The sequence below is a fragment of the Chiloscyllium plagiosum genome, unplaced genomic scaffold (assembly GCF_037043375.1).
Source record: "Chiloscyllium plagiosum isolate Xiang-an unplaced genomic scaffold, Cpla_swu_hap1 HiC_scaffold_7, whole genome shotgun sequence".
NCBI classification, from domain to species: domain Eukaryota; kingdom Metazoa; phylum Chordata; class Chondrichthyes; order Orectolobiformes; family Hemiscylliidae; genus Chiloscyllium; species Chiloscyllium plagiosum.
In genome coordinates, this window is record NW_028270145.1 from 60768148 (window position 1) to 60794519 (window position 26372).

Sequence of the window (26372 nt, forward strand, 5' to 3'; positions counted from 1 at the left end):
CATATCAATACTCTTAAGGTGTCTGCCATTCACTGTATAATTTCCACCTGCACTTGACCTTCCAAAATGCATCACCTCACATTTAGACCATAAGACAATAAGACATAGGAGCGGAAGTAAGGCCATTCGGCCCATCGAGTCCACTCCGCCATTCAATCATGGCTGATGGGCATTTCAACTCCACTTACCCGCATTCTCCCCGTAGCCCTTAATTCCTTGTGACATCAAGAATTTATCAATTTCTGCCTTGAAGACATTTAGCGTCCCAGCCTCCACTGCACTCTGTGGCAATGAATTCCACAGGCCCACCACTCTCTGGCTGAAGAAATATCTCCGCATTTCTGTTCTGAATTTACCACCTCTAATTCTAAGGCTGTGTCCACGGGTCTTAGTCTCCTCACATTGAATTCCATCAGCCATTTCCTCGACCACTCCTTCAAACTGTCTCGTTCCTTCTGCAGCCTCCCTGCTTCCTCAGTACTACCTGCCTGTCCACCTAACTTTGTATCATCAGCAAATTTCGCTATAATGCCCCCAGTCCCTTCATCCAGATCATTAATATATAATGTGAACAGCTGTGGCCCCAACACTGAACCCTACGGGACACTGCTTGTCACCGGCTGCCATTCCAAAAAAGAACCTTTTATCCCAACTCTCTGCCTTCTGTCAGACAGCCAATCCTGAATCCATACTAGCAGCCCACCTCGAACACCATGGGCCCTCATCTTGCTCAGCAGCCTCCCATGTGGCACCTTATCAAAGGCCTTTTGGAAGTCTAGGTAGACCACATCCACTGGGTTTCCCCGGTCTAACCTACTTGTCACTTCTTCAAAGAACTCCAACAGGTTTGTTAGCACGACCTCCCCTTACTAAATCCATGTTGACTTGTTCTAATCCGACCCTGCTCTTCCAAGAATTTAGAAACCTCATCCTTAATGATGGATTCTAGAATTTTACCTACAACCGAGGTTAGGCTAATTGGCCTATAATTTTCCATCTTTTGTCTTGATCCTTTCTTGAACAAGGGGGTTACAACAGCGATCTTCCAATCATCCGGGACTTTCCCTGACTCCAGTGACTTTTGAAAGATCTCAACCAACGCCTCCACTATTTCCTCAGCCACCTCCCTCAGAACTCTAGGATGTAACCCATCAGTGCCAGGAGATTTATCAATTTTAAGACCTTTTAGCTTTTCTAGCACTTTCTCTTTTGTAATGGCAACCATACTCAACTCAGCCCCCTGACTCCCTTTAATTGTTGGGATATTACTGTGAAGACTGACGCAAAGTACTTATTAAGTTCTCCTGCTATTTCCTTATCTCCCATCACTAGGCTTCCAGCATCAGTTTGAAGTGGCCCAATGTCTATGCTTGCCTGTCATTTGTTTCTTATGTATTGAAAGAAACTTTTACTTTCATTTCTAATATTACTGGCTCTCCTACCTTCATATTTGATCCTCTCCTTCCTTATTTCTCTCTTTGTTATCCTCTGTTTGTTTTTGTAGCCTTCCCAATCTTCTGATTTCCCAGTGCCCTTGGCCACTTTATAGGCTCTCTCTTTTTCTTTCATAGATTTCCTGACTTCCTTTGTCAGCCATGGCTGTCTAATCCCTCCCCGGATAATCTTTCTCTTCTTGGGGATGAACCTCTGTACAGTGTCCTCAATTTTACCCACAAACTCCTGCCATTTTTGCTCTACTGTCTTCCCTGCTAGGCTCTGCTTCCAGTCTATTTTCGTCAGTTCCTCTCTCATGCCCTCATAGTTACCTTTATTTAACTGTAACACCATTACATCCGATTTTGCCTTCTCTCTTTCAAACTGCATACTGAACTCTACCATATTATGGTCGTTGCTTCCTAAGTGTTCCCTTACTTTAAGATTTTTTTATAAAGTCTGGTTCATTACATAGCACTAGGTCCAGAATAGCCTGCTCCCTTGTGGGCTCCATCACAAGCTGTTCCAAAAAGCCATCCTGTAAGCATTCCATGAATTCCCTTTCTTTGGATCCACTGGCAACATTATTTACCCAGTCCACCTGCATATTGAAGTCTCCCGTGATCACTGTGACCTTGCCTTTCTGACATGCCTTCTCTATTTCCCGGTACATGTTGCGCCCCTGGTCCTGACCACTGTTCGGAGGTCTGTACATAACTCCCACTATGGTTTTTTTGCCTTTGTGGTTCCTCAATTCCACCCACACAGACTCCACATCATCCGACGCTATGTCATTCAGCACCATAGATTTAATTTTGTTATAAACTAACAAGGCAACCCCGCTCCCTCTGCCCACCTCCCTGTCTTTTCGATAAGTTGAAAACCCTTGTATGTTTAATTGCCAGTCCTGACCCCCCTGTAACCACGTCTCTGTGATGCCTACCACATCATAATCATTCACGATGATCTGTGCCATTAGTTTGTCTGCTTTGTTATGAATGCTATGAGCATTCAGGTAAAGTGCCTTAATGCTAACTTTCTTATCATTAGAGATGTTGGAAGTCATAAGATGTCTTAAGTTATCCTTCCTTTTTGCTGCATTCCCAGTCTGTCTCAAGTTTAAATCTGCCTGTATATATGCTATCCTGCCGCTTATCTTTCCATTTAACTCCATACTCCCTGTCGCTTTCACTTTCCCTTCCTCCCAACTCAGAAGTTTGTCCTCATTAACCACCATCCACCATTTTTTTGTCTATGCCTCGAACTGATCTATATCCTGTTGTATCATCTGACAATCCTCCTCCCTATCCGCCACTCCACCAAGTGTTGTATCCTGTCAAAGTTTCTCTGAAACTTCACATACAAAATATTCACTGTATTTCCCTTACATACCATATCTACTATCTCCACAAACAACCACATTATGTTATTTTCAATTAATTTAATCCTTAATTAAATTTTACACCTCAAATATGCTAACTGATCTTTAATTTCCAAGGTTACCTCTGTCACAGTTTGACAAAGATATTGTTTTTAGATTAAACACTAGACCATCTTATCTTTAAGTGCATGTGGGTAACACCATTCCATTGATAAATACATCTGTTGATGGCCTAATTAATCTTTATTTATCAATGAACATTACGGGGAACAGTATCACTGTTCATTTCATTTACATAAAATAAGTCCTGCGAGTCCTGATCAAAAATACAAAGTGCTGGAGAAACTCTGGCAGCACCTATGGACAGAGAGACAAAATGAACATGTCAAATCCAATTCTTTGGAACCAAGGTCTGGAAGACACTCTAGTTGGACTAAAAATTTTAACTTAGTTTCTCTCTTCTGCCAAACCTGCTGAGTTTCTCCAGCACTTTCTGTTTTCATCTCATTCACAGATTGTAAAATCTTGCCATGTAGAAAATTGTCATCAGATTTGCAGATCATAAATATCTGTAGTAGCCAATCTTCAAAAATAATTAATTGGCTCTGGAATATGCCAAAAGAATAAAAGTCATTTTGTAAATATAAATTTTTAATGTAACAGCATTTTAAAGACACATTTCATATAGTCATACATCACTTTTAGCTCATTTAAACAATCTTATCATGTCAAATCTGGTAACCTTGGTTCAGAGATGTCCTGTTGTCTTCCTTTGAGAAAATAATAATTACAATTAGTAAGAACTACCATGATGATTACTTTGTGTGCAAGTCTTCCTATTTCAGATGATGCCTGAAAAGCTATTGTGTGCTCACCGGTGGCAGAGACGATTGCTGGTATTGGGATCTTCAAGGCTTCCCAGTGCAGCTGCCACTTTTAAATCTGAGCTATGCACTAGTTCAAACATTAGTTCAAAGACTAGCCAGGAATTACTTTTCACAGTTTAAGCATGGAAAGAACTGCCTCAGAGATTGTTGATCAAAGCAGGTTGGGGTATCCTGAGTGAGTGACGAAGAAACATAGAGGACAAGACGGGGTAGCAGTATTTTTTAAGGGGGAGGGATGAAGTGGGTGACGGCCACTGAAGAAAGATGCTGCATGCAATGGTGACAGGAGTAGATACTGACTCTTGCTGGGAGGTGGATGCCATGGCAGAGTTAAAGTGAATGTAAGATAGCAGAGAGAAGGTGGTGGCCTTTACTCTAGGAGAGTATAGAATACTATTAGCCTTTCACAACATGTACATGCCTCCTGCTGGCAACTTCAGGCCAAGTTGGCAGGATCTGGTGACACATTGGGCACTTCGGAGGAAAGAGTGGCCCATCTCTCCCCAACCCGAAATGCATACCCCTTATGAGGAGAGAATCCTTGGGTTTGCAGGAAAAGGTAAAAACTTATTCAGCAGGGGTGTGGGAACCTAAATTGTAGTTTCAGTGTCCAGGAGGTAGAGAGTAGTGATATCAGAAATTAAGTTTCAAATTTGCAAGAGTGCACCGGCAAGCAGGACGATGGGTTGATGTGTGTCTACTTCAATGCCAGGAGCATCCAGAATAAGGTGGGTGAACTTGGAGCATGAGTTGGTACCTGGGACTTCGGTGTTGTAGCCATTTGGAAGCATGCATAAACCAGGGACAGGAATGGTTGCTGCAGGTTCCAGGATTTAGATGTTTCAGTAAGAACAGAGAAGATGGTAAAAGTGGGGGAGGTATGGCAATGTAAACCAAGGACAGTATTACGGTGGCAGAAAGGATGTTTGATGACTCCTCTACTGAGGTAGTATGGGCTGAGATTAGAAACAGGAAAGAAGAGGTCACCCTGTTGGGAGTTTTCTAGAGGCCTCTAAATAGTTCCAGAGATGTAGAGGAAAGGATAGCAAAGATGATTCTGGATAGGAGCGAGAGTAACAGGGTAGTTGTTATGGGGGACTTTAACTTTCCAAATATTGACTGGAAATACGATAGTTCAAATACTTTAGATGGGTCAGTTTCTGTCCAATGTGTGCAGGAGGGTTTCCTGACACAGTATGTAGACAGACCAACAAGAGGCGAGTCCACATTGGATTTGGTACTGGGTAATGAACCCGGCCAGGTGTTGGATTTGGATGTAGGTGAGCATTTGGTGATCGTGACCACAATTCTGTGATGTTTACTTTAGTGATGGAAAGCGACAGGTATACAATGTTGGGCAGGAGTTATAGATGGGGGAAAGGCAATTAAAATGCGATTAGTCAAAATTTGGGGTGCATAGGATGGGGAAGGAAACTGCAGGGGATGTGCACAATTGAAATGTAGAGCTTATTCAAGAAACAGTTTCTGCGTGTCCTTGCTAAGTACATACTGGTCAGGCAGGGAGAAAGTGGTCGAGCAAGGGAGCCGTATTTTACTAAAGAAATCGAATCTCTTGTCAAGAGGAAGAATAAGGCTTGTGTTAGAATGCGAAGTGAAGGCTCAGTTAGGGTGCTTAAGAATTACAAATTAGCCAGGAAATACCTAAAGAGACAGATAAGAAGAGCCAGGTGGGAACATAAGAAGTCGTTGGCAGATAGGTTCAAGGAAAACCCTAAAGGTTTTCTATAGGTATATCAGGAATAAAATAATGACCTATGTAAGATTACGGCCAATCATGGATAGTAATGGAAAGTTGTGCATGAAGTCTGAGGAGATGGGGGAGCACTAAATGAACATCTTTCATCAGTATTCACACGGGCAAAAGGCTAGATGGGATTGAGGTTCACAAGGAGGAAAGTGTGAAAATAGATGAGTGCCCTGGGCCAGATGGGATTTATCCTGGGATTCTCTGGGAAGCCAGGAAGGAGATTGCCAAGCCTTTGGCTTTGATCTTTATGTCATCATTGTCCACAGGAATAATGCGAGAAGACTGGACGATAGCAAATGTTATCTCCTTGTTCAAGAAGGGGAGTAGAGACAACCCTGGTAATTATAGACCAACTTTGGTTGTGGGTACAATGTTGGAAAAATTATAAGAGATAGGATTTATAATCATCTGGAAAGGAATAAATTGATTAGAGATAGTCAACATGGTTTTGAGAAAGGTAGGTCGTGTCTCACAAAACTTATTGAGTTCTTTGAAAAGGTGACCAAATAGGTGGATGAGGGTAAAGCAGTTGATGTGGTGTACACTATATGGATTTCAGTAAGGTGTTTGATAAGGTTCCCCACGGTAGACTAGTGCACAAAACATGGAGGCTTGGATTGAGGGTGATTTAATTGTTTGGATCAGAAATTGGCTAGCTGAAAGAAGACAGAGGGTGGTGGTTCATGGGAAATGTTCATCCTGAAGTTCAGTTACTAGTGGGTACTGCAAGGATCTGTTTTTGGAGCCACTGCTGTTTGTCACTTTTATAAATGACCTGGAGGAGGGCGTAGAAGGATGGGTTAGTAAATTTGAGGATGACACTAAGGCCAGTAGAGTTGTGAATAGTGAAGAAGGATGTTGTAGTTTACAGAGAGACATAGATAAGCTGCAGAGCTGGGCTGAGAGGTGGAAAATGGAGTTTAATGAAGAAAAGTGTGAGGTGATTCACTTTGGAAGAAGCAATGCAGATAAAGAGTACTGGGCTAATGGCAAAGTTCTTGATAATGCAGATGAGCAGAGAGATCTCGGTGTCCTGATGGTTGCACCCAGGTTGATAGAGTTGTTAAGAAGGCATACAGAGTGTTAGCTTTTATTGGTAGGGGGGTTGAGTTTCGGAGCCATGAGGTCATGTTTCAGCTGCACAAACCTCTGTTGTTGCCACACTTGGAGTATTGTTTACAGTTCTGGTCACCGCATTACAGGAAGGATGTGGAAGCATTGGAAAGGTTACAGATGAGATTTGCTAGAGCATTGCCTGGTATGGAGGAAAGGTCTTATGAGGAAAGGCTGAGGGTCTTGAGGCTGTTTTCGTTAGAGAGAAGACGATTGAGACGTGACTTAATTCAGATATATAAGATCATCAGAGGGTTAAATAGGGTGGACAATGAAAGCCTTTTTTCTTGGATGATGATGGCTGCATGAGGGGACATAGCTTTAAATTGAGGGGTGATAGGTATCGGACAGATGTCAGAGATAGTTTCTTTACTTAGAGTGTAGTAGGGGCATGGAACGCCCTGCCTGCAACAGTAGTAGACTTGCCAACTTTCAGGACATTTAAATGGTCATTGGATAAATATATGGAAAATAGAATAGTGTAGGTTAGATGGGCTTCAGATTGGTTTCACAGGAGGGCACATCGAGGGCCAAAGGGCCTGTACTGCACTGTCATGTTCTATGTTCTATATTCTAACTGCTCATAGAGTGATGTTAAAACCTCCAACTCCACACAAACAAATGAGATTCATTGTAAGCTGCAGTGCTGTTCTCCCATTACTACAACTGTGAATGTATTCTTAACCTGCTCACACTTCTACTCCTATTTCACGACTGGTTCCCACTCTCATCTTCTGCAGACATTAATGGCATCCATTTAGTCTGTGCTCTGCAAGCAGCCCTCCAGCTAACACCTCTTCCTCCACCACAGGATGCAGACCCTTTAGAGGAAGCATCAGCAAGGCAGCCTCTTACACCTTTAAATGTAGTTTTCTTAGTCGATATGGGGGCAGCAAGGTCATCCTTAAATTTTAAGCCCAAGGCAGCGGGAACGAAAGAGTTAATTGGGTTATGGCGACAGTTTTGTGATGAAAGGCACGAAGAATCAGGTTTGCGCTCATCCTTAGGATTGTACATTAAGTCTTTTGGTGCTTCAACATGATTTTTAGAATGCTGGGGATGCTTAGGGTTATGATTCAAGCTCTCTTAGTATTGGGATTTTGTCAAACATTATTTTCATATGTGTTATTAACGGTTCCTGAGTCTGATAATCCGCAGGTAGTAAATTGTGGGGATGCTGATAATCAGAGACAGTACAGCAGCTCAGAGATACATCTTAAGTCCTTTGGGGATGGTACTTGGTATAATTGTCTTGTCACAGTACACCGGGCCCCTTCCGATCAGCTCTCGATTGTCCCGTTAAAAGCTGTATCCCAAATACCTAACGATAAAGAAAACCACATGGCACGAAGCAACTCTGGGGGGCACTTATACAATTAGATGAAACATTTGAGATAGAAATGAAAGCAAACAGGAAGGATTTCTCAGGCTGTTGTTTTCGAATTAGTGTAGGAAAGGGAAAACAGACAGAACTACTGGATAATAAGATACAACCTTTCACCCCTCCCAATGACCCTAAAGTAGTAAAAATTCTAGAGGTAAAGAACTTGAAACAGACCATCGAAATAGAAACTGGATTTGGGGATGCAAATGCCTGGGTTGAATGGGTAAAGTATACAGTAAAAAGTCTGAACAAGAGCAATTGCTATGCATGTGCATCCGGTAGGCCAGTGGCCCAGGTGGTTCCCTTTCCGCTCGGGTGGAAGCAAGACAGGAAGGACATGAAATGTATGGTAGCCCTGTACCAGGATGAGACTGCATGGAAGATGGGAATTGTACCTCCCTATCTCTGAAGTTCCCTCCCTTGGAGAAGAAAGATTTAAAAGCACCCCCCCTCCGTTTTCAGCCGCAGTCAGAAATCACACGTCGTGTGTGTGTCGGCAAGGTACAAATCGGTCTGGAGACTTGGGGGAGCTGAAACTATGTACAGAGATTAAGAATGTCACCAAAACGGACAAGGTAGGGAACTACTCAGCACTAAAGATTCCCCGAGCGGATCTATGGGGGTACTGTGGAGGCAAAATATTGAGGCCCATCCAACCTCCGGATTAGAGAGGGATATGTGCAATTGTACAATTGGCAATTCCATTTACCCTGGAATTTGAGAAGGAAAAGATAGTAGAGAAAAAGGGAAGGAGTAAGAAATCACTGTTAGACACCTCTTTCGATGACAGGATTTATCTAGACTCTATAGGAGTTCCAAGAGGGGTACCTGATGATTTCAAGGCTTGCAACCAGATTGCAGCAGGCTTTGAGTCAGCTCTCTTCTGATGGGTAACGATTAATAAAAATGTAGATTAGATAAATTACATTTTCTATAATCAGCAGCGATTTATAAATTATACAAGAGATGTGGTTAAAAGAATATCAGAATAGCTTGATGCGACAAGTAGGATGGCATGGGAAAACAGAACGGCCCTTGATATGATTTTAGTGGAAAAAGAGTGTGTGTGTTGTTAGGAAGAAGCTGTTGTACCTTTATTCCTAATAACACTGCGCCTGATGGTTTAATTACTTGGGCCTTAAAGGGATTGACTACCTTAGCAGAGGAACTGGCTGCAAATTCAAGAGCAGACACATCTCTCACGGGATGGCTTGAATCATAGTTTGGAAAATGGAAGGGGGTGGTGGTCTCCATCCTAACTTCCCTGATAGTAGTAGCTGGGGTATTGGTAGCCATTGGCCTGTATATGAGGGCTCACCCAAAGACTGATTGAGACGGCCTTAATGAAACAAATGCCCCTAAAGAGCAATCAGAGAGAAGGGGTCTCCCTGTTAAACAATAAAGGAATAAGTGACCTCGGGGAGATTTCTAAAATAAATGAAATTTCGGGAAAGATGCTCGTCAATTTGGAAGCGACATATAAGAAAAATGCAGAAGATAACAAATGATAATTAAAGAAAAAGGGGGAAATTGTGGGATATAGGTAAAGCAGTGTTACATCTGCAATCGTAATTGTTTATGCAAGGTAAATGAACTCACACCAGTGTATAATTGTTTCAGCCAAGAGCTGAGTTAACAAGAATGAAAACTATGTGAAGGAAATATATAATTGTTTTTGTATTAACTAAAATGCGCACACAAGAATGAAATGTGCCTGCAAACAATGGTAGATGTTACAGACAAATAGATAAGGTGCTGTGAGAGGAGGGGGTGTAGGTTAAACTAGATATGCCTGTACAAACAGTTACAAGCATCTGTTTCCCGCTTCAGCAAAAACAAATAAAGACCACCATCAGAAGGTCATAAAGCTCAGTGTGAATAAAGGATAAAAGGAAATATTGCTTTGGTAAGCACGGAAACAGATGGTAGTGAAGAAGGATAAATAACAATAAGACCACAGAGGGAGGTGGTCAAACGGTCTTGTGAGGCCAGAGATAAACATTTTGTCACGGACAAGGCCAAATGAGTTCAGAGATGAACAGCCGGGTTTAGATTAGAAACAGATGTAAACAGGGGAGGAGCAATGGGAGGAGGGAAGAGAAACAAATTACATAAATATTGTGTACTTGTTGAATTCAGTGTGTGTGTCCCTGCCTTGTGGACAGTGGACACAACACCCCTCTTGCAAGAGCATAATAAACAATACTACTGATTCAGATCTTGTCTCGGACTGAAATTATTGAAGTGAGTGAGCTTCGTTTCTCACAGCGTCTTCTATCAATAAGTCAACCTGAGCTGTGACAGTAATAGGGCGAAGGAGAGCAAACAGTGAAAGCTACAGCAGGATAAGCACCTGAGGAGCAGAGTCAGTCAGAGGGAACATGGAGGTGCATAGTGACAGCAGAATAAATACCCGAGGAATGGGGTCAGTCAGATGGAACATGTTGTTGAATCTAGGGGCAGAGCTCCAGAGATAACATCACAACTGAAAAAGTGACTGAAGCTTGGCTACTCATGAATCAGCTTTGCAGACTGAGTGAGTAGTGTGTGGATCTTAAGTTTTAGAGTTTTAGTCTGCTGGGAATAAGGAATGGGAGTAAGACACTAGCATCTGGTGATGGGTGGAAAAGGTTGTGTAATCAGTTCTTGGATTACTGTCTGTAGTTGACAAGGCTGATCTAGTCGATAAGATTTGAAATAACAGAAGAACTCAGCCCCGTGGAATGCTCCTCCGACAATATGTTGGGAATTAAGGACGCTTCCAGTGTCCATGGGGACTGCAGATATAAGAAGTGTGTTCAGCTGTGGCACCTGATTTGTCACATGGAGCACCTGGAGCTGCAGATGGACTCACAATGGAGTATCTATGAGGCTACAAATGTTGTGGACAGCAAGTTTAATGAGCTAGTCATACTACCAGGAAGGTGGCTACACTGACAGAGAAGAGTTGGGTGAAGAGGAGTAAGTGTGAGCAGACAGTGCAGGAGTCCCCTCTGGCCACTCCCTTCACAAACAGGTTTACCATTCTGGAGCAAATTACTGCAGAGACTGGAATCTGTACTGAAAACACAAAGTACTGGAGATCACAGCAGGTCAGGCAGCATCCATGGAGAGAAAGAAAGCTAGCGTTTTGAGTCTAGATGACTCTCCATCAAAATTTAAATGAAGTGCGGACGGGGCAGCATTAATACAGGCCTCCCATAATTTCAATCTTCTGGGTTCAATGTGGAGGTTCAACACCTTCAAATTGTGAACCCATTCCTTCCCTATCTTTTAGCTTTACTTGCTACATTTGCTGTCACCATGTCTCCCCTCCAACTCCAGTGAGACTATCTGTTCTTTCCAGTCTGGCAGTTAGACACACCATTGTTCTGCCATTCTCACATTCCGATCACTTAATCTGAATTGCAACATGCTTTCTCCCCCAGCACTCCAACAGCCTCACATCACCCCACCCCCCACCATTGCATAAATGCTGCCCTCTCCACACTTCACTTCAGCTCTGATGAAGAGTCATCTATACTTGAAACGTTAGTTTGCTTTCTTTCCATGGATGCTATCTGACTCATTGTCATCGCCAGTAATTTTTTGTTTTCATTACCGTTCTGGATACTGTTGTGGGGATAGCATCACAGGGAAAAGCAACAACATAGCCAAATTTGTGTCTGTTGTACAGCAAGAATGATCACGGTTATGATTGGAGACTCTATAATCAGGGGCACAGATAGGCATTTCTGTGGCTACAGTGAGATTCCAGGATGGTGTGTTGCCTTCCTGGTGCCATGGTCAAGGATGTCTCTGAGTTGGCACAAGACTTTCTGAAGGGGGCAGGTGAGTAGCCAGAGGCTATGGTCTATATTGGTACCAACAACAGAGGCAGAAAAAGAGATGCTGTCCTGCAAAGGGAAATCAGGGAATTAGGCAGAAAGTTGAAAAGCAGGACTTCTGGTGTTATAATATCAGATTACTTCCTGTGTCACATGTCAATGAGGGTAGAAATAGGAAGATAGTACAGTTAAGTACATAGCTAAATAGCTGATGTGGGAGGAAGGGCATCAGGTTTGTGGATCATTGGGATATCTTCCAGGGCAGGAAGGACCCTGTACAAGAAAGATGGATTGTATCTAAACTGGAGGGGTACCAATACCCTAGGAGGAAGGTTTGCTAGTGCCACCTGGAAGGGTTTAAACTCGGGGGGGGGGCAGGACCCAGAGCAGTTGATCACCAAGAAAAATAACTGAGAAATCAGACTCTATGGCTAGTAAGACTAAGAGGAAGAACAGACAGGGAGAGGTTACTGAAATGACAGATACATTTTAACTTGAATAAATGTGAGGTGATGCATTTTGGAACATCTAACGCAGGAGGGAAGGGTTTGTAGATGGCAGAACCCTTAGTAGCATCAACATACAGAGGGATCTAGGTGTACATGAGTGGATAAGACAAGAAGGCATATAGCATGCTTGCCTTCATTGGTTTAGGCATTAGAATTTAAAAATTGGCAAATCTGTTGCAGCTGTAGAGAACTTTAGTTTGGCCACATTTGGAATATTCTGTACAGTTTTGTTTGCCACACTATCAGAATGATGTGGAGGCTTTGGAGAGAGTACAGAAAAGACTTACAAATTTTGGCTGGTTTGGAGAATATTAGCTATGAGAGATTGGACAAACTTAATTTGTTTTCACTTGAATATGAAAGAATTAGAGCGTACCTGGCAGAAGTTTACAAAATTATGAGGGGCATAGACAGAATGGATAGTCAAAGTCTTTTTCTCAAGGTAGAAATGTCAATTACTAGGAGACATAGGTTTAAGTAAAAGAGGTTAAGCTTAAAGGAGATGTAAGAGGCAAATGTTTCACACAGAGGAAGATGGGTGCCTGGAGTGCATTGCCAGAAGAGGTGGAGGCGTTAGCAATGTTTTGACTGATATATGAAAAGGCAGGGAAAAGAGGAATATGGATCCATGGAGAGGAAAAGGGTTTTCAGTTTAGAAAGTCATCACATGTTGAGGCAATCTTGGTGGGCCGAAGGGCCTGTTCCACTGCTATACTGTTCTTTGTTCGAAAACTGTAATTAAACAAACCTTCATACCTGGAGAAGTGTGGGAGCATTATGGTGAGGAGATGCTTATGTTCCATGTTGGCCCCAATGGAAGAAAGTGTTGCATACACTCTGGGTCTCATGGCATGTCATTCTGACCCATCACTCGACAAAATATAGTGCTACTGCCCATCTTTCATTGGCAGGATATTACATGAAAATCAAACAACTGTAGATCTCTTACACTTTTGCAGCATTGTTTGACTGGAAACTTTGCAAAAGAGGCAGTTCCCTATTCACTTGATGTTGATGCTGGTCCTGGACTTCCAGATGCATGTGTTCAGTTTTTGTCAAAGGTCATAGTCCAGTTTCTGTGTGTGGAACTATTCGGAATGTTTTCAATGGGAAACTGTGGAGAATATTAGAAATAAAGCAGCTCTTTAGTCATGTGATCAGTCAGCATGCACACAAATGATGTTTAAACATCTCCATCCAATCCAATATGGAATATTACAACAAAGAGGACAATGTGATTCCTCTACATGGAGCTTTTACACTGTAGACCTGACTTGGATCAATTCTACATAGGACATTTGACACAAAGACAGTAGTCTCAGTTGTAAGTGTGGTAAGAAGAATTAAACCTTCTCCCCTACCCAACATTACTGAAGAAAGGTAACATTAGATGTAAGATAGCAGCGTGGACATTTTACAGTTCAAGGCATGAGGTGATCAGCTCCTGCAGTCTACAAGACCTTGAAATGTATTTGTGACTTCTGGACTTTAGTTTGAACCTTACAGCTTCCCAAACATCACTTATGCTTCATAGCCATTACAAGAATATTTTAGAATGTTCAATGATATAATCAAGATTGTTTGTGACCAGGAATTTTAATGAATATTGTTAGTCAATGCCTGAGGTTCATATCCAGAAGTCTGTGATAACAATATCTTTAACTTGTATTGTGTGAGTATCTGATTAATGATATTGACTTTGAATGGTGACACAGGTAGAGCTCAGAATGTCTTATAAAATAAACTGCTCTGCCCCCTCAAGGAGATGTGCCATCTGTTTTCCATTTTAATTGTGTACTTGTGATTTTGCTAAGGATGAGGACAACACAAATAGCTTGTCATGAAGTGAGTTGCAGGAGCACCCTGTCAATCCAGGTGATCCCATCAAGCTGTCATGTTCTTTTATGATTTGCTCTCCTTGCCAAGATCATCAGGTTTGATTCCCACTCAACTCATTTCATTTAACTCTTCAACTTCTCTCATTAGCCCCCAAATGCCAAGCCTGCAGCTTTGTTAAGCCAAACATTATTATGCCTTGACCCATCTTCTTCTTCTCTTTGGCAGTCTCAAAGTTAAGGATAACTCACCTTCTTCTTGGGGCCGGGGTGGGGGAGGGGTTCTGCAATTGCTGAATAGTCCAATTCTTCTGCTAAATATGGGGTACATGGTGTTTGAGGAGGTGGGTAGGTGGGTGGGAAGCTCTGAATTCTGGACGGTCCTTCTGCTGTTTACGATTGATATCTACATGCTCCATGTACTGACGCTCAAAGTTGTTGGTTCCTTCAAGGATCCTCCTTCTTCAGTTTATGTGTTCTAGAGTAAGCAATTCCCATGTGTTGGTGGGGATTTGTTTAGGAAGGCTTTCAGACCATCCTTGCAGCATTTCCTCTGCCCTCCTAGCAATTGTTTACCATTGTGGAGGTCGGAGAAGAACACATGTTTAAAGAGTTTTCTACTGGGTATGTGGACATTGTGGCACAGCCATGAGAGTTGTCTGCATGACCAGTGCCTCGATACCCTGTGGATATCAGCCTGGGAGGGATGCTTAAGTCAGTATGCTTATTCTGCCAGTTGATTGCTGGAATTTACAAAGGCAGTGCTGGTGATAACTCTCCATAGATTTGTGGTATCTGCTGTATATGGTCCATGCCTCTAATGTGTACAGGAAGGTGGGGACCACAATTGCTCTGTACACCACAAGCTTGATGTCAGGTTTGAAGTCTCAGACTTTGAAAACTTTGTTCCTAAGGTGTTCAAAAACAGCACTGGCACATTGGAATTGATGTAGGCTTTCATCATCATCATCAGCTGACCTACCAGAGAGATCATGGTGTTGATGAGAACCCACCCCTCAGTACTTTAAGCTCTGTAAAGCTTTGCAGTTTACCACCTTTATATGTTGAATTCCTCCGATGAAGATGTGAGTGTATTGTACCCTTGAGAAAGTTAAAAGCAAGAAGAATTACCCAACAGCACCAAGATACAATGTAGCGTGGGGTCCACAGTTGGTATAGCTGGTTGGCTGGAGAAAAAACAGACTCAAATTAGGCCAATAAGTTTAAATTATACCCAAAAAATACCAAGTTCCAATCAAGTTTGCATTTAGTATATTGACAATCTTAAAAGCCAATGACACAATCTGATGCTTTGGGGGAATAAGACCAGGGAAAATTGAACAGTTGAGAGGAGAACTGCCATGCCACCAGCATGTAGAGACTGCCCGAAAAATAGCTCTCTTAAAGGTACCTTTATTGATCCATGACCTGTGAAGCATAATCCCTAGAAGCAAAGAAGACAGAGGAAGATGTAAATAGAAGATTTGGCAGCTTGCATTTGAAAACTTGAATTTTTGGTAAATCTTAATTGGGGGACATTTATCAGACAAGTATTATAGAAGGAGAAGTTAAACAATAGGTTGGGGAAGGAGTTGTAAATAGTTGTTAGTTAATTATTTGCTGTTATACTCAAAAGAAAATAAAGTTTTTTTACTTTAAATAGTTCTTGGCCTCTCAAATTTTCATAGTTCACTACCTGGGATAAATCTTTTCTGTGTTGCTGGTTTAAATTAAGCAGGAGGGTTTACCCTGTGTCGTAACAGTTTGGGGGCTCGTTCAGGATTTGAACGGGTTGGGGTACTTTTGTCCACAATTTGAACAGGTTAAATCTTGGATTTGGGATTTGAACTGGTTTAGACAGATATGACTAGGTTTTGGGGGTGGGGGGGGGGGGGGGGGGGGGGGAGGTGGTGGGGAGGGGGTGGTGTACAAAAAATCCCAGCAGATTTAACCACTTGCAGATTAGTGTTCTAGTTTCGAGATAAAACATAGGTGAGGCAATTTGTTAATTTGTTTAATTTCGGTGACTGGTGTTGATTAAATTACAAAGGAGAGAAGTTGTTTTTAAAAATGCTAAAATGGTTCTGGGATTTGAAGACAATTGTCAAATTTGCCAAGAAAATTCAGAAGGAAAGAAAAAGGCCATACTTTTTGAATTGCCAATAAAGTTAGATTTGGGTTTAATCAACAATAACAGTAAAGCTGAAATTTTCTGGGAGTTACTCAAACACTTAGGTATGTCAGAGAAACAGACAAATGGAGTAGAGGTAGAAAGACTTAAGTTACAATTGAGGAAAATAGAGTTAGATGGTAAACAACTGGGCGGCACGGTGGCACAGTGGTTAGCACTGCTGCCTCACAGCGCCAGAGACCCGGGTTCAATTCCCGCCTCAGGCGACTGACTGTGTGGAGTTTGCACGTTCTCCCCGTGTCTGCGTGGGTTTCCTCCGGGTGCTCTGGTTTCCTCCCACAGTCCAAAGATGTGCAGGTTAGATGAATTGGCCATGCTAAATTGCCCTTAGTGTTAGGTAATAAGGGGTAAATGTAGGGGTATGGGTGGGTTGCGCTTTGGCGGGTCGGTGTGGACTTGTTGGGCCGAAGGGCCTGTTTCCACACTGTAAGTAATCTAATCTAATCTAATCTAAAAAAAGGGAGTGAGAGGAAAAGGAGAGAGAGAGAGAGAAAGTTCTTGGCTGAGCAAAGAGAGAGAACAGAAAGGGATAGCGAGAGAGGAAAAAGAAAGAGAGAGAAGGTTCTTAGCTGAGCAAAAAGAGAGAATTTGAACTTGAGAAGTTGTAAATCAGTCAGCAAAGTCAAGTTAACAGGATGGAGATTAAAAGAGAACTAGTGATATAGATAAATATGTCAAAATTCTGCCACAGTTTGATGAAAAAGATGTTGAAGCCTTCTTTATTTCATTTGAAGAATTGGCTAGGCAGATGGAATGGTCTGAGGATTTATGGGTAATGCTAGTTCAGACTAAATTGGTAGGCAGAGCTAGTGAGGTATTTGTTGCACTGTCCGATGAAGTGTCAAGAAATTATGAAGAGGCCAAACAGGCTATCTTAAGTAGTTTTGAATTGGTACCAGAAGCATATAGACAATGGTTCAGAAACACAAAGAAGGAACCGGGTCAGACTTCTGTTGAGTTTGAAAGAATTGAACATAGTCATTTTGATCGATGGGTGCGAGCTTTGAAAATAGGACATTTGAGGCTCTAAGAGAGATTATTCTGCTGGAGGAGTTTAAAAACTCACTCGCAGAAATGGTAAGAATTCACATAGAGAAACAGAAATTTCAGGAAGTGAGAAGGACAGTACAATTAGCAATGAGTACATGTTGGTGCATAAGACAAGCTTTCAGCCAGAATTTCATCCTGTGAGGTATAGAAGTTGGGAGAAGGAGAGAGATCCTATACTACGAAACCAAGAGTAGAGAGCACTGGTAAGAATTTACCACAGGATAAAAAAGAAGCCCAAGAGAGTGGAAAGGAGGTGAAAGGCCTCAGGTGTTTCCACTGTGGTAAAGTGGGACACATAAAGTCACAGTGCTGGTCGTTAAAGTAAGGTGCCGTGGAAAAAGATGAGGTAAAAGAAGCTAAACCAGTGGCATTAGTGAAGGTAGTAAAGGAGACCCTAAGAGCTGAGGATCTTCAGGAGAGTGCATAGCCTAGGCAGGGGCTGGGTATAGAGTTAATACATGATATTTACAAATAATTCACCTCTGTGGGTAAACTTTACTTGGAAAGAACAGTGGGAGAAGGACACTAAGTTATAATTTTGAGAGATACAGGATCTAACCAGTCACTGATAGTAAGGAATGAGTGAATATGCACTCTTTCTGATCTGTTACCTGAGAGAGTGGTAATTTGTGGGACAGACAGACAGAAATTTAGCGTTCTCCTATGTAAGATCAGGTTGGAGTGTCAACTGAAGACTGGGGATGTTACAGTGGGAGAGATTGACAGAATGTCAGTTCCAGGGATTCAATTTGTTCTTGGGAATGATTTGGCAGGATCCAAGGTGGGAGTGACACCCCTTGGTATGGAGAAGCCCAAGGAAGACCAAGAAACTGAGGAGTTAAAACAGAAATATCCTGGTATTTTCCCAGACTGTGTGGGAAGCAGATCCCACTATCATAAGTCACAGATGAAGCAAGAAGTAAAGAGAAAGATGAAGGAGTTGAGGTTCAGTTAGTGGACACCCTGTTTGATGTAATGGTACAGGAAAAGCCTGAACAAGCCGAGGGTCAGACAGAAGTGTTTGCTCCTGAAAGATTAAGAGACTTGCAACAGCAAGACAATAAAAGATATATATGAGGAATCGTACGCCGAAAAGGAGACAGAGAATAGTCCGGAAGGTTATTACCTGAAAGATAAAGTCCTAAGATGGAAATGGAAACCACAGCAGGTTAGTGCAGAGGAAAAATGGGCCGAAGTGCACCAGATTGTGTTGCCGGTAGCATACGGACTTGAAGTGTTATGAGTATCACATGAACTACCTGTAGGAGGTCATCTAGGGTAAAATACAAAAACATTTTTATTGGCTTAGAATGCACAAGGATATGGTTAACTTTTGCCGTACATGTTATAAATGCCAAATGGTAGGTAAGCCACATGTGGTAATAAGAGCAGCACCTTTGTTGCCTATTCCCACATTTGAAGAACCTTTCATATGGGTTATAATTTAGTCCTCCCAAGAACTAAAAGTGGGAACCAGTACTTGTTAACCATAATGGACGTGTCTACCAGATTTCTGGAGGCAATTTCATTATGAAGTATCAAGGGAAAAAATGGGTGGTAGAGGAGTTAGTAGCTTTCTTCATACAGTATGGGCTACCCAGAAAGATTCAGTCGGACCAAGGGTCAAATTCTACAGCTATGCTGTTTAGGGAGGTTATGGATAGCTTAGGTTTATAGCACTCTAAATCCAGTGCATATCATCCTGAATCCCAGGGACCTTTAGAAAGGTGGCATCAGACCTTGAAGACCATGTTGAGAGCAAACTGTCAGGATTACCTGAATGATTGTGATGAAGGTATCCCATTCATATTGTTTGCCGTTAGAGATGCCCCAAACAAATCTACTCAGTTCACTCCCTTCGAGTTAATATTTGGACATGAAGGGAGAGACACTTTGAAATTAATTAAATTTCAGGACAGGACCAAATTCGGAGATCTCACTCTTAGATTATGTATCGGAGTTGAAGGACCGATTAAATAGAGTAGGTAAGTTAGCTAAACGGCACCTAAAGAAGGCACAGTATAGAATGAAGCAGGTGGCAGATAAAAGCTCTGAGACTCAGATGTTTTCTCGAGGTAATGATGTGTTAGTACTGTGTTAGTAGGAGACACCTTCAAAGCCAGGTTTAGTGGTCCCTATCAAATTGAGAAAAAGTTGAATCAGGTGAACTATCCAGTAAAGATGCCAGATAGAAAACAAAGGTATCAAGTATGTCATGTGAACATGTTGAAACTGTATTACACTAGAGAGAAAGAACTAGAGAAACAGGTGTTACTGCAGAGAGAGGAAGCAAATCCAGATGATGTGGATTTTGATGTGCTGCAAATTTGATTAAAAAATGAAGAAGTCCTGGAGGAGTGAGATAGATTCGTAAGCTATCTGTCTCAGAAGCATAGAACGCAGTTGAATGATTTGTTACTGCAGTGTAAGGACATATGTAAGAGTCAGATGGTGAGGACTAATGCTATTGTACATGAAGTAGACGTAGGGAATATTGCTCCAATAAGATACCATCTTATCGGCTTCATCCTTTCAAAGCCAGACAGGTCCAGATGGTGGAGGCTACGCTTGACAAGGACATTATCGAATCAAGCCAGAGCAAGTGGAGTTCGCTGATCATCTTAATTCCCAAACCAGAGTGGACTCAATGATTCTGCGTGGATTATTGGAAGGTCAACACCGTTACGAAATCAGACATCCAATTTGAGAAAGTCAGACAAGCCAGCTACATCACCAAGTTGGACTTAATGTGTGGTTACTGGCAGGTACCTTTATCAGAGATGGCGAAAGAAATTTCTGTGTTTGTAACACCAAGTGGGCTATATCAGTTTAAAGTGATATCCTATTGAATGAAGAATGCACCCGCTGCATTCCAAAGACTCACGGACAGAGTTGTGGTTGGGTTAACAAACTGTGCAGTCTATTTGGACGATGTAGTGATCTTTAATAAGTCCTGGAAAGATCACATGGTACAGTTGGTAGAACTCTTTGAACCACTACGAGAAGCAAAACTGGTGATAAACTTAAATAAAATGGAATTCGCGAAAGCAGAGATGATGTTCTTGGGACATAACATCGATCATGGAAGGTTGACCCCACGGAATGCAAAGATGAAGGCCATTGAGGAATTTCCATGACCAACCTTGAAGAAAGAGGTGCTTCAATTCCTAGGACTCAGCAGATTCTATTGAACGTTTGTTCCAAACTTCAGCAGTGTAGTGGCACTGTTCACTGATTTGCTGAAGAAGAACACAAAGTTTCGGTGGACAAAACCATGCCAGGAGGCATTCGACCATTTGAAATCAATATTAACCATCGAATCAGTTTTAGCTACATCAAACTTTTCAAAAACTTTTAAAGTCACCATCGATGCTAGTGATATTGGAATTGGAGCTGTTGTCCAAAGGATGATGAGGATGGGATTGAACTGCCAGTTGGTTACTTTTCGAAGAAGATCAACATTCACCAAAGGAAATACTCTGCGATTGAAAAAGAACTATTGAGTTTAGTACTGGCCTGACAACATTTTAATGTGTATGTCATGAACAGTGGTTGTGTATACCATTCACAATCAGTTTACATTCTTAGAATGCTTTAAAGACAAGAATATTAGATTATTTCATTGGAATCTTACATTACAGACATTTAATTTAAAAATCATACATGTTGGTCATAAGAATGTAATTGCAGATGTGTTATTGTGGATTTAACTGATAGGGTTTCAATGAGGTTTGTATTTATTTAATGTTATATAGCTAAACAGTTATATGGGAAGAAGTTAAGGTGAACTTTGATTAAAGTTATCTATATGTTAGGGTAATGTGTTTATAAAGACTAGAGAAAAGAAAATGAGGCCTTCTTTTCATTAAGATGGTTAATTCTTTCTTAATGGGAGAGGTTTTATGAAGATGTGGATATGAAGAAAGTTAAAAGCAACAGAACTACCTGACAGAACTAAGTATTCTCAACAAGATACAATATAACATGTGGTCCATCAATTAGTGTAGCTGGTTGCCTAGGGACAAAAACAGATTTGAATTAGTCCAATAAGTTTAAATTATGCCCAAAAAATACCAAATTCCAATCAAGTTTGAATTTAGTATATTGACGATCTTAAAAGCCAATGACACAATCTTATGCTTTGGGAGTATAAGACCAGGGAAAATTGAACAGTTGAGAGGAGAACTGCCACACCACTAGCATGTAGAGACTGCCTGAAAAATAGCTCTCTTAAAGGTAACTTTATTGATCCATGCCCTGTGAAGCATAATCTCTAAGAAGAAGAAAAGAAGGCACAAGAAGATCCAAATAGAAGATTTGACAGCTGGCTGGTTTTTGAAAACAAATTTTTGGTAAATCTTAATCGGGGAAGAGTTAATGGATAAATATCACAGAAGGGGAAGATAGACGATAGGTTAGGGGAAGGAGTTGTAAATAGTTGTTAATTAATTATTCTGTTATACTTTAAGAAATAAAGTTGTTAATTTTTACTTTAAATAGTTCTTGGCCTCTCGAATTTGCACAGCTTACTGCATGGGATAGATCTTTTCTGTGTTGCGGTTTAAATTAAGCAGGAGGGTTTACCCCGTGTCATAACCAATTCCCTCTGCTGCTTCCAATCCCCACAATTGAATTCCAAATATCCCCCCACATCAGTGGGCCTTCATAAACTCCCCCTCTGCAATTTCTAGTGAACAGACCCCTGCGACTGAGTATGGCCTTCTACTCCACCTGTATTCAAAAACAACTTAAAATGATAAGTGACCATTCTCCTGGCTGATCTCTGTGTAGCTTCTTGGCTGACTTACTGCTAATCCCCTGCAGGACTGACCATGCCATACTCTCTGAACATTTCTGATAAGAAATCCGCATCTGGTATGCCCTAAGCAACCTTCAGCTCATGTACAAGCCCCTGGACAGATATTCGATGATGCCCTTGATTAACTATGGTAGTACTCCTGACTGTTGACATTCCTCCTTGAATTGACTCAGGATAATTCCCTTAAACTTTGAGACATTTGGTTGAAACACATGCAGTGAGTTTGTCCTGTAGATAGTTGGCACGTGCTGCACGTGTGACATTGATGTTGTATGGTGCCGTCTGCCACATGTCTGCTGCTTTGACTAATCATTGCTGGCAATCATGACTAGCTGCCTGGCTTATCACTCCATTATAAGACACAAAGCAAGGGTGAAGTGCTGTGAAGCTGCAAGTTCTCAATGAGGTGGTAATGCACAAACAAAGGAAAGCAAGGCAACACAGATATGCTGTGAGCACCCAAGTTGACAGCCCTGATATACACTTTATTTTGCACCATGCGATGGATGTTTGCCATGCATATAAGGCAGCCTGGCAATGATATTGCAATATAAGTTGTATCATTGAAGTGGTGCATTGTGGTACAAGTGAATTGGAGATGTGCCATCATTATGTGGTGATTGCAGTGCTTTGCTGATATCCACCTTCAAGGATGGACAGTGCAGGCAGTTACTGCATATGGATTGTATCCTGAGCCATTGGGGAATGCCAGCCCAGAGAAAGAACCATCAATTTGTAGCAACCAGGTTCATTGCTCTGACATTTATATTGGGGTTTCTCCCCAGTGCCCGGGAAATAGCAATCTGCACATAAATGGGGTGAGATTTAGTAAAAATGAGATGTTAAGACATCCAGATTCTTGACACCAAGAATCTATTTTTTTTTTCTTTCTTGTCATATTTCCTAGCTGTCTTGCGGTTGCCCATGTTGTTCAGGGCTTTGGAAGATTCTGCCTTTGGGATGAGTATACAGATATGGTGTAACATTTAATCAGGAGGACAGAAGGAAATAGATTTAATTCAAGAAACTCAGTTAGAGCTGGGAAGTCAAAAATGAGATAATAATTCTTTCTATACATTTAAAAAGAAATAATTTAATTTGATGCTTTTGAACTTACGTAAATGAGAAAATGGGACTAGCTAGGTAGCTCTTTCAGGAGCCAGTACAGACATGATGGGTCAAACAGCCTCCTTCTGTACTGTAAAATTCTATGATTCTGTACAACCACAAAATGATAGTTCTTTGATTTCATTTAATGGTCACTTTCTTGACCTTCCAGCTAATTTATTATAGTAGATTGCTTTTCACATAACACTAAATGCAATATCTCTCAAAGATTTGCATGAATCACACAATGCATTTCAGATACTTTGTGGACATTAGAATTAATTGTTACTTATTTTGTGAGTGGAATAAATATACACAAGAGAGCCTGCTATAATGATAAAACTTAATGAAGGAGTATTTTCAATTTATTAAGTTGAATTACTTTTCTTGTCAACATACAAAATTCCTAGCTAAACTAATTAAGCTTGATTTCAAGATATGGTGTAGGTGATTAACTACTATAATGGGTCGAATTGGTTTGATTTGCACATTCATCAATTTAACGTTTGTTGCCAGTTAAAGCATTTGAAATATGTAGTGAATTGGTGTATTTTTTCATTAACCTATGAAACCTGAATGACTACAAACCAGAACAATGGGATAAAAAGCTTTTTTTCTCGCTTGTTCATAATGAGATTTGAATTCAAAATATACAACACAAAATTAAAAGTGCTAAAAGACCTGGGCATTAAAAACACACTTCTTGTGACAGAGACTGGGTTTAAACACATTTTCTGATGAATTGTCTCGCATATAAGGGAATACTTAGCATTCCTGACCTCCAAGTACTGAATCTCACCTGAAGGGAGTGTGTGCTAGAGTTCCTCATCTGTGATCTTTACTTATTCCAAGCATAGTTGAATTGACCTGACATTGCTAGATATCTTCAGTTTTGCAAAACTCTTTATGGGATATCTGAACTTAATGGAACCACTAACCATAAATGTTATATTTCTACCTCACCTGTAAGAAAGTTTAGCTTTAAGGATTTTATGTGCTGTGTATACAAGTATTGCAACTCCAACTGATAGTTACATCGCAGTGGATTTGCAAGCTACACAACTAAACAGTTGGTTGCTGCAGTCTGCTGCATAACTTAAAGTGTTTACTGCTTTAAATGAACTAATCCATGGAGTTAATCAGTCTCTGCCAAGCCACTAATTATTAGACCATTATCGTTAACATGACTGTGACCGCAGCGAAAGGACATTGTTCTATTTTGCCCTTGACTGCAAAACATGCAAATACCATTTAATTGTTCTTTATGGTTAACAAATACATGATAGAAATTATGGTAGGTAAGCCTTTTAGATTTATAAAACCATTCAGCTAAGAAAGGGTTGTGTCCATGTGAAAAGTCTTAAAACTGCTCTTCAAAATGGCCAGCTACTGATTTGAGGACTATTTTCAGCATACACTAAGGGTAATTTTCAACTTAGGTGTCTTGGTTGTAACATTACTCCAGAATGTTTAATGCATCCAGAAGAGAGTATAACAAGTGGTTGCGATGAACAGAAGTCATTGTACTAAAAAAAGGAAATTGAACTACAATGAAGAACAAAAAATAATACAACATAGGAACAGGCCCTTTGGCCATCCAAACCTGCACTGATGCATTTGGCCCTTCCATACTAAAATTGTTTCACTTAGTTTAGCTCTGAAAGCTTTCATAAAAAGCTTGGTGGCAAAGGTTTATATTACAAGCTCTCCCAACTGTCAATGCAGTTCTTTTTAACCATTGTAAATGATATCAGAACCCAACACTGAATTAGCTTGATGGGCATTGTCTTTCAACTCAACTGAAATCTGATTCCACAAGGGCATGAGATATTGTTTATTTTTTCATATATTGCCGTCGCTTTATTTTATGTTTTGAATATGAGTGGATCAGTGTTTCTTCCTACATCAGAGCATGTCTTCTTTATTATTCCATTGTGCATTTTGGTATTTCTACATCTTGGATCACTGAAAATATTTTAACAAACATTCATCAACTTCCTTGGCACTCACATTCCATCACTCTCCAGCTCTCTTATGCCAAATTGTTCATCATTCCAAAATCATAAATGGATAGCTCCTCTATTGCGTCTTGTTTTGTAGTCAGTATGTTTTAAAAATATATACTCATCACTGTCTTATGGCATGTGACTTGAGAGTATAAAGGTGTCATTTTTCATCTGATTTGAAATTGCACTGGAAATACAGTCTTCTGTTTTAAACTAACAACTTAATATTAGCCCAGATAATTCTTCCCATTCCTGAGCATAACATCTAGTGGGTGGCATGGTAGCACAGTGGTTAGCACTGCTGCATCACAGGGCTAGAGACCTGGGTTCAATTCCCGCCTCGGGCAATTCTCTGTGTGGAGTTTGCACATTCTGCATGGGTTTCCTCCCACAATCCAAAAATGTGTAGGTTAGCTGAATTGGCCATGCTAAATTGCCCGTAGTGTTAGGGGAATGGGCCTAGGTGGGTTGCACTTTGGCGGGTCAGTGTGGACTTGTTGGTCCGAAGGGCCCGTTTCTTCAAAATACTTGTATACACTGCAAGAAATCTAATCTGTACATGGTAGTTAGTTGCGCACTGTCCATGTCAAGCTTCTTACATTGTTTTACAAGGGACTACTTAAGTATTGCCATATCAGATAAAACACTCTTTCAGAGGCAACCTCACGCACGCTTAATCAAAGATGCCTTTGCAAATTCTCTTCTTCTGCTCCTGCCATATTCTCCCAATAAAAACATGTAAGGAACTTATATGATTGTTAAAGTTGCTATTATATATAATTCAAACTACTTCTTTATCCTTTTTTATCTTTCAAAGTCTGCTATCCTTAATCATTATCTGTTTGTAGTTCCTCTTTATTTTCTCCAAACTCTTATCTTCATGCCCTCTAATCCAATGCCTGACTGGTTGGGTACTGTTAGTGGTTCCCTTTCCTCAGGCACGATCTAGCTTTTTATTAAAATCACTGTCATCATGCTTAACCTGAAAATACAAATTCTCAATCCATTTGTTCTCTCTCATCTTTAACCCATCATTGACAGCCTTTTCTGTTTAGGGTTCC